Source organism: Rana temporaria, chromosome 3, assembly GCF_905171775.1.
Source record: "Rana temporaria chromosome 3, aRanTem1.1, whole genome shotgun sequence".
NCBI lineage: Eukaryota > Metazoa > Chordata > Amphibia > Anura > Ranidae > Rana > Rana temporaria.
This window is the reverse complement of record NC_053491.1, coordinates 461,517,335-461,532,163: the sequence shown is the minus strand read 5'-3', so window position 1 is coordinate 461,532,163 and position 14,829 is coordinate 461,517,335. Positions and strand designations below refer to the sequence as shown.

Genomic DNA, 14,829 nt, shown 5'->3' with positions numbered 1-14,829 from the left:
GGGGGAACCCCACGTCATTTTTTTTTTTTAAAATTGACGGCGGGGTTCCCCTTAATATCCATACCAGACCTGAAGGGCCTGGTAATGGAATTTGGGGGGACACCCACGCTTTTTTTTTTTATGAATGAATTCTCTCTGAATTGCCAGAGCCGACAATTCATTATTGCCGCAAGTCCGGTTTTAAATGCCTTTTTTTCCTTTCAGAAATGGCACTTTGTGCAGAGACAGTTCTATGTACTGGAAACATGCGCTATTTCACATGCTAACATTACACCCCCCTAGGTACGAAATTTAAAGGAATATTTCACTTTTATTGTTTCACTTTTAGCATTATTAAATTCACTGCTCCCTAAAAAAAACAGTTTTTAAAACTTTTTTTGCATTAATACATGTCCCCTGGGACAGGACCCAGGTCCCCAAACACTTTTTAGGACAATAAATTGCATATTAGCCTTTAAAATTAGCACTTTAGATTTCTCCCATAGACTTTAACAGGGTGTTCTCAAATTTTCCACGAACACCCCTAATTGTTCGTTGTTCGCCGAATAGGCGAACAGGAAATGTTCGAGTCGAACATGAGTTCGACTCGAACTCGAAGCTTATACCTAATCATAAGCTTGTCATGAATTGCATCAGATCATGCTATTCCGAAGACCTGACAATCAACTATGGCTGATCCCTTTACTTAGCGACCAAAAATATTGAAGTTTAACCACTTGCTGACTGCCTCACGCACATTTACGTCGGCAGAATGGCACGGGCAGGCAAAGCAACATATATACATATATATATATATATATATATATACGTTGCTTTGAACCTGCCCCATAGCGGGCGCGTGCCACGGTCTCCGTGACCGTGCCCGTGGGACTCGATGTCCACCAGTGTCCCGCAATCGGGTCACGGAATGGCAGAACGGGGGGATGCCTTTTGTAAACAAGGCATCTCCCCGTTCTGCCTAGTGACACAACACAGATTGTCTGCTCCTTTTCATCGGGAGCAGCGATCAGTGACGTGTCACAGTAAGCCACGCCCCCAGACAGTTAGAATCACTCCCTAGGACACACTAGGGAAAACCGCAGAGGTGATCAAATACCACCACAAGAAAGCTCTATTTATGGGAAAAAAAGGATGTCAATATTGTTTGGAAGCCACAACGCATGACCACGCAATTGTCAGTTAAAGCAACGCAGTGCCGAATCGCAAAAAGTGCCCGGTCATTTGGCAGCCCGGGGCTGAAGTGGTTAATGACTATCAATGTATTTATGTTCAGTAGATTACACTAGAAAATTCTAATATTTCCTGTATGCTTGAAATGAAATAAACGCAATATTCTGCTTGATAGTAGGGATGAGCCAAACACTAGCCCCCCCCCCCCCGGTTCGGCTCGCACCAGAACATGCGAACGGACCAAAAGTTTGCGCGAACTTTCAAACCCGTTAAAGTCTATGGGACTCGAATGTGAGAAATCGAAAGTGCGAATTTGAAAGGCTAATATGCAAGTTATTGTCCTAAAAAGGGTTTGGGGTCCCGGGTCCTGCTCCAGGGTACATGTATCAATGCAAAAAAAGTTTTAAAATCTGTAGTTTTTTCGGAAGCAGTGATTTTAATGATACTTAAAGTGAAAAAATTAAAATGAAATATTCCTTTAAATATCGTACCTGGGGGGTGTCTATAGTATGCCTGTGAAGTGGCGCATGTTTCCCGTGTTCAGAACAGTCCATGCACAAAATGACAATTCTAAGGCCGGGTACTCACGACCAAACATGTTCGCTGGAAATGTCCGACGGGCTGTTTCCGGTGTACAAGGCTGTTTTTTCATTTGGCCCGCTGGCTTGTACACACCAGCGGACCATATTTCCCGGCGGACCTGAACGCGTGCACGTAATCCACGTTTGACGTCACTATAAAGGGAAAGGCCAAAGTCAATGGCGACGCCCTCTGTTCCGCTTTTGCTAGTTACGGCTTTGCTCGTGTTAGTGAAGGTTTGGTTAGAGCTGATTCGCGCTTCTCGGTCTCCAGGCTTTAGCAGGTAGTATTTTCTCGTTCAGTGCGTGTGCTTGTGGGTACGTAGTTGGCATTCGGGTACAGGCGTGCAGTTCGTTCTGCTTTGCAGATTCGTACTGTGCGTTCGTATCTGTGTGTCGTGCGTTCTTTGCAGGTACCGCTGGATTTGATTGTGCTTTCTGTTGGAGTGTGTTCTTGACTGACCAGTCGGCCGGTTTGAAGCCATGATGGAGCAGCAGCGTCAATTTTCGCGAGTTGGTGCTGTTTATGGGATGGCTGCTGGATATGTTCATTATTCCAGTACTTTGGCCAGAAACAGGGGGCGGAGGCGTTTCTGGACAAAGAATTGGTTGCGCCAGCGTGACCAGTTCTCACATATGCCTCTGCTTAGGGAAATCCAGGAGAATAATCTTAATGACTATAGGAATTTTCTCCGCATGACGGACCCCGTATTCAACAGTCTGCTGGATCTTCTGTCCCCCTATATCACGAGGCAGGACACTGTGATGCGCCAAGCCATCACGGCCGAGCAGAGGCTTATTGCCACGTTGCGGTACCTGGCGACTGGGAGGAGCCTGCAGGACCTCAAGTTCTCGACAGGCATCTCTCCGCAGGCGCTTGGGGTCATCATACCGGACACGTGTGCTGCCATCATCAAAGTTCTGCACGAGGAGTATATTAAGGTAAGTTCCCTCATTTGAACCTCACAATGTGTCTTTAATAATCTTGGCAACTAACATTTTTTTTAAGTTCCCAGATATGCTGTGTGTTTAACTTTTACGTTCCCTTTTCTCACTATGCATGTTGATATCAGCTTTTACATGTTCTTGTTATTTTGGCCTACCTGCATATTTGGATCTTACCCAATATTAACCTGTCCAGCATGCTATCTTCGGGCCAACCCCCACCTTGCCTCTTTTATTTTTTTTTGTTTTGTTTTCTTAAAACAGTTTAAACACCCCCCACCCCCCCTTCAAAGTGTTTTTGTCCCCATCAGAGGGCTGTGGAGTCTCTTATTAATTAAGTGGGCCTATATATTTGTGCCCCGAAATTCTCCCTTCATAATTTGAAAATGCTATTTTAAAAATGTAAAGTTGCACAAGGATGCTTGTAGGATTATGTTTGCAATGTTTATGTGCCAAAGTACTAAATCTCTTTTTTTGTTTGTCCCCACAGCTACCCTCCACACCACAGGAATGGCAGTCTGTGGCTTCCCAATTTGCCGAGCGGTGGGATTTTCCTAACTGCGGTGGAGCAATAGATGGGAAACACGTCCGCATTGTGCCCCCACCCCACTCGGGGTCCTACTATTATAATTACAAGGGTTATCATAGTATTGTGTTGATGGCGGTGGTGTCGGCACAGTATGAGTTTCTATATGTGGACGTGGGGAAGAACGGCCGGATGTCAGATGGGGGAGTGTTCTCACGGACTGATTTCTATGATCGTCTCCAAACTGGTGGTCTGGCATTGCCACCAGATGAAGATAATGTGGAAGGACTTCCGTTTGTGTTCCTAGCGGACGAGGCTTTCGGGCTTGGACCTCACCTAATGCGGCCTTTTCCCCAGAGGACCCTCACCTTAGAGAGGAAGGTGTTCAATTTTCGGTTGTCCAGGGCTCGGAGGGTAGTCGAGAATGCCTTTGGGATCCTCTCCAACCGGTTCAGCCTGTTCCTGACATCGATACATTTGGCGGAATATAAATTGAACACCATTATATTTGCCTGCTGCATTTTGCACAATTTTCTACGCAGGCACTCCCAGACGTACCTAGCCCCCATGGGCTCTGAGGCAGGACTACCCTCAGAGAACATTCCTGGCCTGGACACTGGTCGCGCTGGCTTGGCCCCCCAATCTGCTTGTGAGGTACGCGACAAATATGTTGAGTACTTCATGGGTCGGGGGGCCATTGCTATGCCAGATCATATTTCTTTCTAATTCGGCCCCCAAAAGAAAGGAATATTCTCAGAACTAATAAATAATTAGACCATTGGACTTTATACAGTTGTTTGTCATTACTGCTTTTTCTCTATTTTTCTGTCTTCCAGGTTCTCTCCAAAAATAGTGCACTTCTAGTGCCAAATTTACTTACTCAGATGTATTAACTAACCACATTTGCACATTATTCACTCATCTACAAACTGGGTATTCAGTCTAGAAATAAGAAGCCACTCATTATTCAGCTTTTGATGTCACAACTATATTTTTTTATTTTAGTCATTTTTCCCCAAAAAATGTGTCTTTTTTGGATGAATACATTTTTTAGGAATTTTCTGTTGTAAATATTTTCTTTTAATTGTTTATTTTTTAGTCTTTATTGACAGTGATTATCAAGAATCCTTATCAAAACACAATGTAATAATAATTTCACTGAAAATATACGCCAGAATTTTTTGGCTTGTCTCCTATATATCTATCTATATATATATATATATATATACACACTTCAAAACATATATTTTTACTACTTTTGCTCAAACTTAAAGGTATTATTTAGTTTGGTTTTCAGTAACCCATAATAATTTATATGTTTCTTTTTTCTTGGGGTGTTTTTTAAAATATTTTTTCCCTTTTTTTAAAAAATTTTTTTTTTTTTTAGAAGACATTTATTTACATAAAAAAAGTTTTGGGTATTGTTTTTATACAAAACATTTTTGTGCTTTGTATTTTTTGGTGTATATTTGTTTTGGTAAATTTTAACACAACCAAAAAGTTTTGTATTTTTTTAAGATAATTAGTGAACTTATTTCTTTCGGTGATATTTCTTGTTCGTTTTGTGATCTGAAACTGTAAACATTTACAACCAAAAAAAGATCAACACCAAACCAAAATCTAAAAAAAGAACAGAAGTCAGTCATGGATGGTGTGCTTTCACACTGGAACACGCCAAAATTTCTAAATGCACACATTCAGTGAAAAATCGCCAAATGTCATTGGTTAAACAGACAAATGGCCACATGTGCTATCTGACATCATGGGTGATCAATGTCTGTGTTTTGTGGGAGCAAACCCTTCTTCCTCTCAACTACTTGAGGATCGAGGAGGGGTTTGTACCCACAAAGCACAGACAATAGATAGTCTGTGATGGCAGATAGCACATATTGGCACACTGTGTGTGCATTTAGAAATTTTGGCGTATTATAAAGTACAAAAATTAAAAATGGTTTTGTGGGCGGGGGATGGGCGGGGGATGGGCTTTTGTGTTTCAGTCTTTGACACGGCCCATCATGTCAATGATATTTTTGAAATTCTGTTCGATGACTAGCATCCTTTGGCGCATGTTGTCCATTTCCGTGCTGCACTCTGAAATGACATTTCGAACATTCTGCTCCATGACGACCATCCTTTCCCGCATATTGTCCATTTCCGTGCTGCACTCCATTACTTGCTGTACAATTATAGAAGCACTTGCACGTGAAAAATGTGCTACACCATCTTCATCCCCTAAAAACAAACAAATTGGCATTCAAAATATGTAAAGAGTTTCCGGCCTATCTGCATATGTTTGGCCCTATTAATGTTGGGGTGACACTGACCTGATGGCCTGATAATTTCCACATCAACAATTTCACAATCTTCTATGACTCCTCCTTCTTCCACCACCTCAGCCTCATCCTCCACGACTCCTCCTTCTTCCACCACCTCCCCCTCATCATCCACGACTCCTCCATCTTCTTCCAGAACTCCTTCTTTATCCATCACTACCCCTTCAAAATCACGCAATTCTGCTTCGTCCAGTTCCGCCTCATCTTCACCGAATTCTAAATCCAGAGTTAAGTCTTCCTCCTCTCTTCCTTCCACATCTTCCTCTCTTCCTTCCACAGCCTCCTCTCTTCCTTCCACAGCCTCCTCTCTTCCTTCCACATCCTCCTCTCTTCCTTCCACAGCCTCCTCCTCCTCCACATGTGGAGGTGTTAGATTTTGTGGGTGTCTGGCCCTCTCTGCCTCCTCCAATTGCTGGCGTCTTCTTTCCCCTATAAGAAATATGAAAAAACAAAAGGTATACTCATCAGCACACAGATATTGTATATCATAAATCGCACACATTGCATAGACGATACATTTATGATGATTTTTGTTTGTTTATTCTTTCAGCAATCCTCCATTTTTGGCGTAGTTCTAGGCCAAGCTCTGATCCTGCCCCTTTTTTGCAAAGAAGTGACACACATGGATGTCCCCCCAAAACATTAATTCTCGTCGACCCTCCAAATAAATATCCTTTGATTGTTGAGACACAGGTGCTTTGCATTTCCAGATGTTAAAACATCATCTTTATTTGCATTTTGGAGAATGAATCTTGTTTGCCTGTCACATGCACTCAAGTAAATTTCTGTGATTTTGCTATTCCAAAATGTTTGCAAACAAAGTTTGTGGCCAGTCAGCCATGTCCAGGTGTGTTGTTCCTGGACTAACCTCGCATGTTTGCGAAACAATGTCATATTACGCGTGTTTACTATTTCACGTAATTTGGTAAAGGTTGTTATTTGACATAAACACAATACAGTATCTACACGGGTTCAAAAGTACAAGCAGGCCAAGGAGGCAGATGTCAAAAACTACATGTCAACACATTATTGCAGACATTTCCCCCCCCCCCCTTAAATAATATGGACTTACTTTTACGCAGAATTTTGAGGATCTTCTTCATGTGATGTGGCTCCCTCAATTTTAAATCGGACCAACGCTTCCGGAGTTGCTCCTTGGACCTGGTGACACCAAACATTCTCCTCATTCTCCTTGCCACCTTGTCCATTATGTGTGACTTTCTACGGTTCGGTGTTTTGTAGGGCCCACATTCACCATCATAATCCTTCCTCCTCATGATGTAAACCAACTCCACCATTTCTTCAAACGCCATATTAGTGGCTTTATATCTTTTAGGCCTGGATCGGGACGGTCCTGCCTCTGTCCCTTCACTTGCGCCATGAGAGCTCCGTGCCCGCTCGTGTGACATCGCCATCTTTCCTTCCCACAGAGATTAGGGGCGTGGAAATGAGGAAATGTCCCGTCAGGGGCGGAGATGAGGGCGGGGATTCTTGCATATGCGGAGTGTCGCGAATGCCAACAACGTATTGACGTAGGTTACGCGGAGAATATTCGCGCGATTCCAGAACCTACACAGTTAACGCCATATTTACATTTTCAATTGATTAGGGGCATGGCAAAGGTGACGAGGGCGGCGTTTCATACATACGCGGAGTGGATAAAAGGCGCATGATGTGATTACGTTGGTTACGTGTTAATTCATCGAGCGTAACAAACGAGGATTTTGAGAGAGGCAGGTAAGAAATTTAAACATGGGATCAGCAGCGGGCTATCAAATGTACAGCCATGGGATGGGGGTTTGGTCTGTTGGTTGCACAGTTTTATTAAGCTATTATGTCTCTTGGATACCAGAATGTGATTTTCGTACCCAAATGCTTTTGTAGACATCACAAAATATAGATGTCAAAAATGCTGTACCTCATTACAATTTATGTAGGGTGTATTCAGATCAGGCCAAGTATTGTTCTGTGTTGGTTGGACAGAGGTCATTAGGAAGTGTCTTTCATGTAATCAATGCTGAGGGGCAGGATATCTACACATGCAATAGTGCCTTGATGAATGCTGTCATTTGTAATAATTGGGTATGGTTGTATCTTTCTATTATTTCCTGCAATGGAACCAAAAGGGCGGCATGTATTTAAAAAATGTTAGCTACAACCAACCAATGGGGCAGAGCTGGCCAGTATTTTGTAAACAAGAGACACTGTGTTTGTATTTCTATATAGGTCCTACTTTTTTAACAACACATTCTATCAATGTAAATGCTGAGCCATTTTTAAATCTAGTTTTTGGTTTCTTTTTCTTTTTGTAATCTAGACTAAAATTACTACCAAATAATTGGGAAATGGATCTAATGCAGACCCAAGACATAATCCAGCACTTGCTGGATAAATTTAGGGAAATGCCCATCCTGTGGGATTCAAAGCAGCCCACCTACCACAACAAGGACGTACGAGCGGCAGCACTTAAACAGCTAGCAGCATACATGAGGACATGGGTGCCAGAATGCAGTGCCAACATGGTGAAGGATAAACTTGCCAACCTCAGGGGCACATATAGGAGAGCATACAAAGCTCACCAAAAGCAGCTAAGATCTGGAGCAGCAGCAAGACCACCAAAGGAACCCAAGCTGTGGTATTACAGCCAGATGTCATTTTTGCGGGATCAACTGGAAGGCAGGCCATCTATGTCATGTCTGAATCCCAACCTTCCCTCCATGCTACCTTCCAGCGGGACTTCCCCAGATCACCACAGCCCTGCAGAGTCGGATGAAGAGGGCCTGGCTGACAGAGAGGCAGATCTGCGCCTCTACGATGATGAGGTATAGTAGTTTCATAACTATTTATGGAATAATATTAATTATTGTTTGATTCTTGACTTGATATTGGTTAATAAAATACAAGCTGGGAAGCAAAAATCAAAAGTCGTGGGCAAACAAATAGGTGTCAGGGATGACAACTGCAGGGGTCAGAGGGTGAGTCTGTTTTCAAGTTTAAATTAGCGTGAAAAAAGAAAATTCAAGCATGAAAATGTGAGTGATTATATTTAGAAATATATTACAACATGTCCCTTTTTTTTACACAGGAAGAAGAGACCAGCCAGGAGGTGGCAGATCCTCTCCTCACTGACAGCCAGGCCGAAGGGGTCAGTGGCAGCCAGGAGGAGGCCGGGCCCAGTGGCGTTCAGCAGCTCCCCAGGACAACCACCACCAGCCAGGCTCCTCCCCTCCATATTAGGCCACCAGGCCGAACGAAGAAATTGGGGGCAGTGGAGGAAGCCAGCCTCCAAATGATTAAGGAGGCGAGTGCCATCATGAGGGCCCCCCTCAACCCCACTGAGGCCTACAGTGCCTCCCTGGCACATGATCTAAATAAAGGCACGGAGGAGCAGAGGCAACTGGCAAAGGGTGTGATCAACGAGGCCCTTTGGTGGATGCAGAGGGAGCTGCTGACCCCAGACACTGGGCTATGTGACCCGGCCCGGCTTGCTCAACACCATACTCCTGCTGCCACATCATCCCCACCTGCAAGGGGCCAGGGAAGACCCGCTGGAAGGCAGCCTGGAAGGAAGGTTGCAAGGAAGAGGAGACGTTGATGCCCTGCCTTCCATTTGATCCCCCACAAATGGCATCTTGTTTGGACTACCACAGCTTGGGTTCCTTTGGTGTTATGTGCTGCTGCTTCAGATTTTAGTTTGTGTGCCTCCTGAGGTTGGCTAGTTTAGCCTTCACCATGTTTGACAATGCAAGTTTGCATGTATTTTGCTAGCTGTTCAAGTGCTGCCATTCTGTTTTTGTTCCTTTTTATCATTTGCTAAAATAAAAGCCTTTTTGTTGAATTTAAAAACGTGCCTATTGTTTGTAATACTGTGGGGATTATTTTAGGCATCAAACATTACAAACAAATAAAATGTTTCATCTAAAATATTCACTAACTCATGTGGGGGGGGGGGGCATTTGGTGTGCCAACATGGTAGACAATTTAAACAACCTTCAAAATAATCCAGTTAAATATACAAACAAAAGCAAAATCCTAACAATTTGCTATTAACAAATTCTAAATGGTGACATAACTCTAAACACATAAATAAAGTGGGAAAGATAAACATTAAACATTAAAATAAAAAAATTATACATGTGGAGGACCACTAAAAATATGATACGTCGGGCCAATAAAAGATTGCTAAAATCTTACTACATCACAGCTAACAAATGTCACTTTTCAGTATGGAACAACTCAGTTGAAATAACATGAGCTAAATAACTGATTATTTCTAGCAAGAGAAGAATGAATAAAACGACGGCATCAAGTGTTGTTTATTGTGTGGTTTGCTTCAGTGTTCTATTGCTAGAATTAATCTTTCTATTGACGAATGTGCCATATCCCAAACAAACGTGAGTTTTACCTGAACGAGCGCTCCCGTGGCCTCATTTAGTCTGAGCATGCGCAGGGTTTTTGCACGTTGGTTTTGTGTACTCACCACCAAACATGTCCGTTCGGACAGGATTTGAGCGGACGGTTTTAAAACAAGTTTGGAAATAAATGTCTGCTGAAAAACGGCCCGGCGGGCAAATGTACGGTGAAATTCTGTACGCTCGTAACTACACACGACCAAACATGTCTGCTGAAACTGGTCCGCGGGCCAGTTTCAGCAGACATGTTTGGTCGTGTGTATGGGGCCTTAGGGGAAAAAAGTAATTTAAAACTGCTTGCGGCTTTAATGTAAAGTCTGGTCCCGGCAATATGGATGAAAATCATTGAGGAAAACGGCATGGGTACCCCCCCTTCCTTACCAGCCCCTTTTGGTCTTGTATGGATATTAAGGGGAACCCCGCACCCAAATTAAAAAAAGGAAAGGCGTGGGCCCCCAGGCCCTATCTACTCGAACCGCAGTATACAGGGGTGGTGCAAACAAGACAGGGACTGTAGGTTTGTTCTTAGGTAGAATCTGTTTGTAATTTGGAACAGGTACATTTTTAAAGTGTAGCTCCAGACAAAAAAAAATCAATGTTTAAGCTTTTTGGAAAACATAGGGAAGGGTTATTACCCCTGTAACATTTGTTTTGCTGTCTGTGCACCTGTTCAGAACATTTCACCTCACTTTCACTGTCCCAATGACAACTGGTTTTTGAAAATGTTGGGGTTTTAGTGAAACAAGGATTGGTGATAAAGCATAAGTGGAGAGGAGACATGTTTTTTACATATTAACTCTTACAGGAGAGAATTTCCCTTCCTAGGGGTAGATTTGATCTCACTTCCTGTTGTCTCCTTCCGTTTGCAAGTAGGAGTCGTTTGTAAGTTTGAAAGTAGGGGCCTGCCCTATATACTCTGCAGAAATATGGGTCTTAGGTGTTGGTGTTGCCACAACACTGTAAGCCCTCACAGTTACTCTTTCTGGGCGCAGGAACGGGCCCTGCTGTGAAATATTAGATCAAGAATTGTAATTATATGCCCCTGTTGAACAGGGTCGGAAAAATAGGGCCTTTGGTGGTGGACGGTGTGGTGGTGTTGCCATAACACTGTAAGGCCTCACAGTTACTCTTGGTGGGTGCGGGAACAGGCCCTGCTATGAAATATTAGATCAAGAATTGTAATTACATGCCCCTGTTAAACAGGGGCTGAAAAATTGGCACTGGTGCTGGTGCCACAACACTGCAACCCCTCACAGATACTATAGTTGGAGCGGAGGAATGAGCCCTCCTGCAAAGTAATGCATCAAAAATTATAATTACACGCCCCTGTTAAAGCGGTTGTAAACCCGCATCAAATTTTTTTTTTTTTCTCCTGTAAGGCAAAAGTCATAATGAGCTAATTTGCACCGCATATTAGCTCATTATGAAATACTTACCTCGGAACGAGGTGTGTAGCACTTACCTTTCCGGGTATCGCCGCTCCAGCGCTGTGATTGGCTGGAGCGGCGATGACGTCACTCCTGCGCGTGTGCGCGGGAGATTTAAAATTTGGCAAGGCCCGGCGGCTGCCGGTCCTTTCGCCGTAGATCCCCCCTGCGCATGCGCCGCGGCGCATTGCGAGGGGAATATCTCCTAAACCGTTCAGGTTTAGGAGATATTCTCCCTACCTACAGGAAAGCCTTATTATAGGCTTACCTGTAGATAAAAGTAAAAAAAGTGGGTTTACAACCACTTTAAACAGGGGCAGAAAAATTGGGCCTTAGGCGCTGGTGCCACAACACTGCAACCCCTCACAGATACTCTAGTTGGAGCGCAGGAATGAGCCCTGCTGCAAAGTATTGCATCAAATTGTTAATTACAAGCCCCTGGGGGCAGACAAATTGGGCCTTAGGCACTGGTGCTGGTGCCACAATACTGCAACCCCTCACAGATACTCTAGTTGGAGCGCAGGAATGAGCCTTGCTGCAAAGTAGTGCATCAAAAATTTTAATTACACGCCCCTGTTAAACAGGGGCAGAAAAATTGGGCCTTAGCCACTGGTGGCTGTGCCCAGAACCAAAAATGTTCTTACAAGCTATCAGCATGATCATTGAGGAGGAAGAAAAAAGTCACTCAGCATAACAGGATAGTCACTCAGCATCCGCATAGGCAGTCTTGAAGGGATCTGACATTCAAAAAAAATTATTCGGTTACATCAGCATCAGGTGCTTGGTAGCTAGTGATCCAAGACTGATTAATTTTTATGAAGGTCAGCTGATCGACTGAGTCGGTGGACAGGTGCACCCTGTGATCAGTTACAAAGCCTCCAGCAGCACTGAATGTGCGTTCCAAAAGAACGCTGGATGCAGGACAGGCCAGTAGCTCAATTGCATACTCTGCAAGCTCTGGCCAGTGATCAATCCTCAAGACCCATTAACCCAGAGGACTTTTGATAGGAAAGGTCTCCAAGTCTGATCTTGCCCTTAGGTATTCCTGCACCATGTAAATCAGACGCTGGCGATGGTTGCTGGAACCGATCAAATCCTTGGGGCTGCGGACTAATAAAATTGTCTGAACGCATCGGTCGGACGGCCACCTTCTCCACCGCTCCTTCTGTGACTGACCAAAGTACCAAATTGTAAAAAGTGCTCTGGTCAGGAAGGGGGTAACATTTTCTGGGGCTAAAGTGGTTAATGATGGATTTAAAAGAAACAATTACCTAAAAAATAATATATTATATATCATTTTACAAATTATAACACACCAGATTTTGGTATATAAATGCATTGGTGGTTCAGTGGTAGAATTCTCGCCTGCCACGCGGGAGGCCCGGGTTCGATTCCCGGCCAATGCAATGAGTTTTTTCCTGAAGTTCTAAATATTCAAGTTTGTGGTTGATAACTGTAGAGGAAAAAGCCATCATTGACTTAGATATACACAAATAAACCTAAAGGTAAGTTTGTACATGTGGCAGGAGCTATGAGCATATCTCAGTACAATGCCCTTTCAGTCTGCAGAGACAGGAGGAGCCAATCAACAAAAGTACCGTATTTTGGACTGTACTTTTAAAGGATTTGAGAGCACATCGTAAGCTTGTAATGAATTGCATCAGATCATGCTATTCCGAAGACCTGACAATCAACTATGGCTGATCCCTTTACTTAGCGACCAAAAATATTGAAGTTTAACCACTTGCCGACTGCCTCACGCACATTTACGTCGGCAGAATGGCACGGGCAGGCAAAGCAACGTATATACATATATATACATACATACATACATATATATATATATATATATATACACACACACGTTGCTTTAAACCTGCCCTATAGCGGGCACGCGCCGCGGTCTCCGTTACCGTGCCCGTGGGACTCGATGTCCACCAGTGTCCCGCAATTGGGTCACGGAATGGCAGAACGGGGGGATGCCTTTTGTAAACAAGGCATCTCCCTGTTCTGCCTAGTGACACAACACAGATTGTCTGCTCCTTCTCATCGGGAGCAGCGATCAGTAACGTGTCACAGTAAGCCATGCCCCCTGACAGTTAGAATCACTCCCTAGGACACACTAGGGAAAACCGCAGAGGTGATCAAATACCACCACAAGAAAGCTCTATTTATGGGGAAAAAGGATGTCAATTTTGTTTGGAAGCCACGACGCATTACCACGCAATTGTCAGTTAAAGCGACGCAGTGCCGAATCGCAAAAAGTGGCCCGGTCATTTGGCAGCCAAATGGTCTGGGGCTGAAGTGGTTAATGACTATCAATTTATTTAGTTCAGCGGATTGCACAAGAAAATTCTAATATTTCCTGTATGCTTGAAATGAAATAAACGCAATATTCTGCTTGATAGTAGGGATGAGCCAAACACCCTCCCCACCGGTTCGGTTCCCACCAGAACATGCGAACGGACCGAAAGTTTGCGCGAACTTTCGAACCCCGTTAAAGTCTATGGGACTCGAACGTGAGAAATCAAAAGTGCAAATTTTAAAGGCCAATATGCAAGTTATTGTCCTAAAAAGGGTTTGGGGTCCCGGGTCCTGCAGCAGGGTACATGTATCAGTTTTAAAAAGTTTTAAAAACGGCAGTTTTTTCGGAAGCAGTAATTTTAATGGTGCTTAAAGTGAAAAAATAAAAGTAAAATATTCCTTTAAATATCGTACCTGGGGGGTGTCTATAGTATGCCTGTGAAGTGGCGCATGTTTACCGTGTTTAGAACAGTCCCTGCACAAAATTACAATTCTAAGGGAAAAAAAGTAATTTAAAACTGCTTGTGTCCCGGCAATATGGATGAAAATCATTGAGAAAAACGGCATGGGTACCCCCCCCCCCCCCTTACCAGCCCCTTTGGGTCTTGTATGGATATTAAGGGTAACCCCGCACCCAAATTAAAAAAAGGACAGGCGTGGGGCCCCCAGGCCCTATATACTCGAACAGCAGTATACAGGCGGTGCAAACAAGACAGGGACTGTAGGTTTGTTCTTAGGTAGAATCTGTTTGTAATTTGGAACAGGTAATTTTTTTTTTTCTCAAAAAAGGATGTTTATTGAATAATATGGCAAAAATACATGGTTACATACATTTTGTCTGTTTTGTTTTTGTTCATCCTTACATAACAACACAAAATAAAAAAGGAAAAAAACACACAAAACTTCTGGAATGCTACATTCTCCTCATACTAAACCATCACATTTCGCAGTAGCACAAATTAAGAATAACAGCGAACTCTCACACCCCTTAACCCACTCCAGTGTATACAAGGGATCAATCCCCTGGCCCACTCCTCCTCCCCCCTTCACGGTATGCCACTGATCCGGTCGTGAATCCTCACCTCCAGTCTTTTATATGAGCAGCCTGTCCAGTACCAGCTCAAGCGGGGCCAA

The 14,829-nt window shown here is 43.6% G+C and overlaps 1 non-coding gene across 1 annotated transcript; it reads left to right on the top strand.

Moving 5' to 3' along the window:
* The first annotated feature begins 12,726 nt into the window (after positions 1-12,726).
* TRNAG-GCC lies at positions 12,727-12,797 on the top strand. Its single transcript has one exon. It is a non-coding gene; the product is annotated as a tRNA-Gly (tRNA).
* The last annotated feature ends 2,032 nt before the right edge of the window (positions 12,798-14,829 follow it).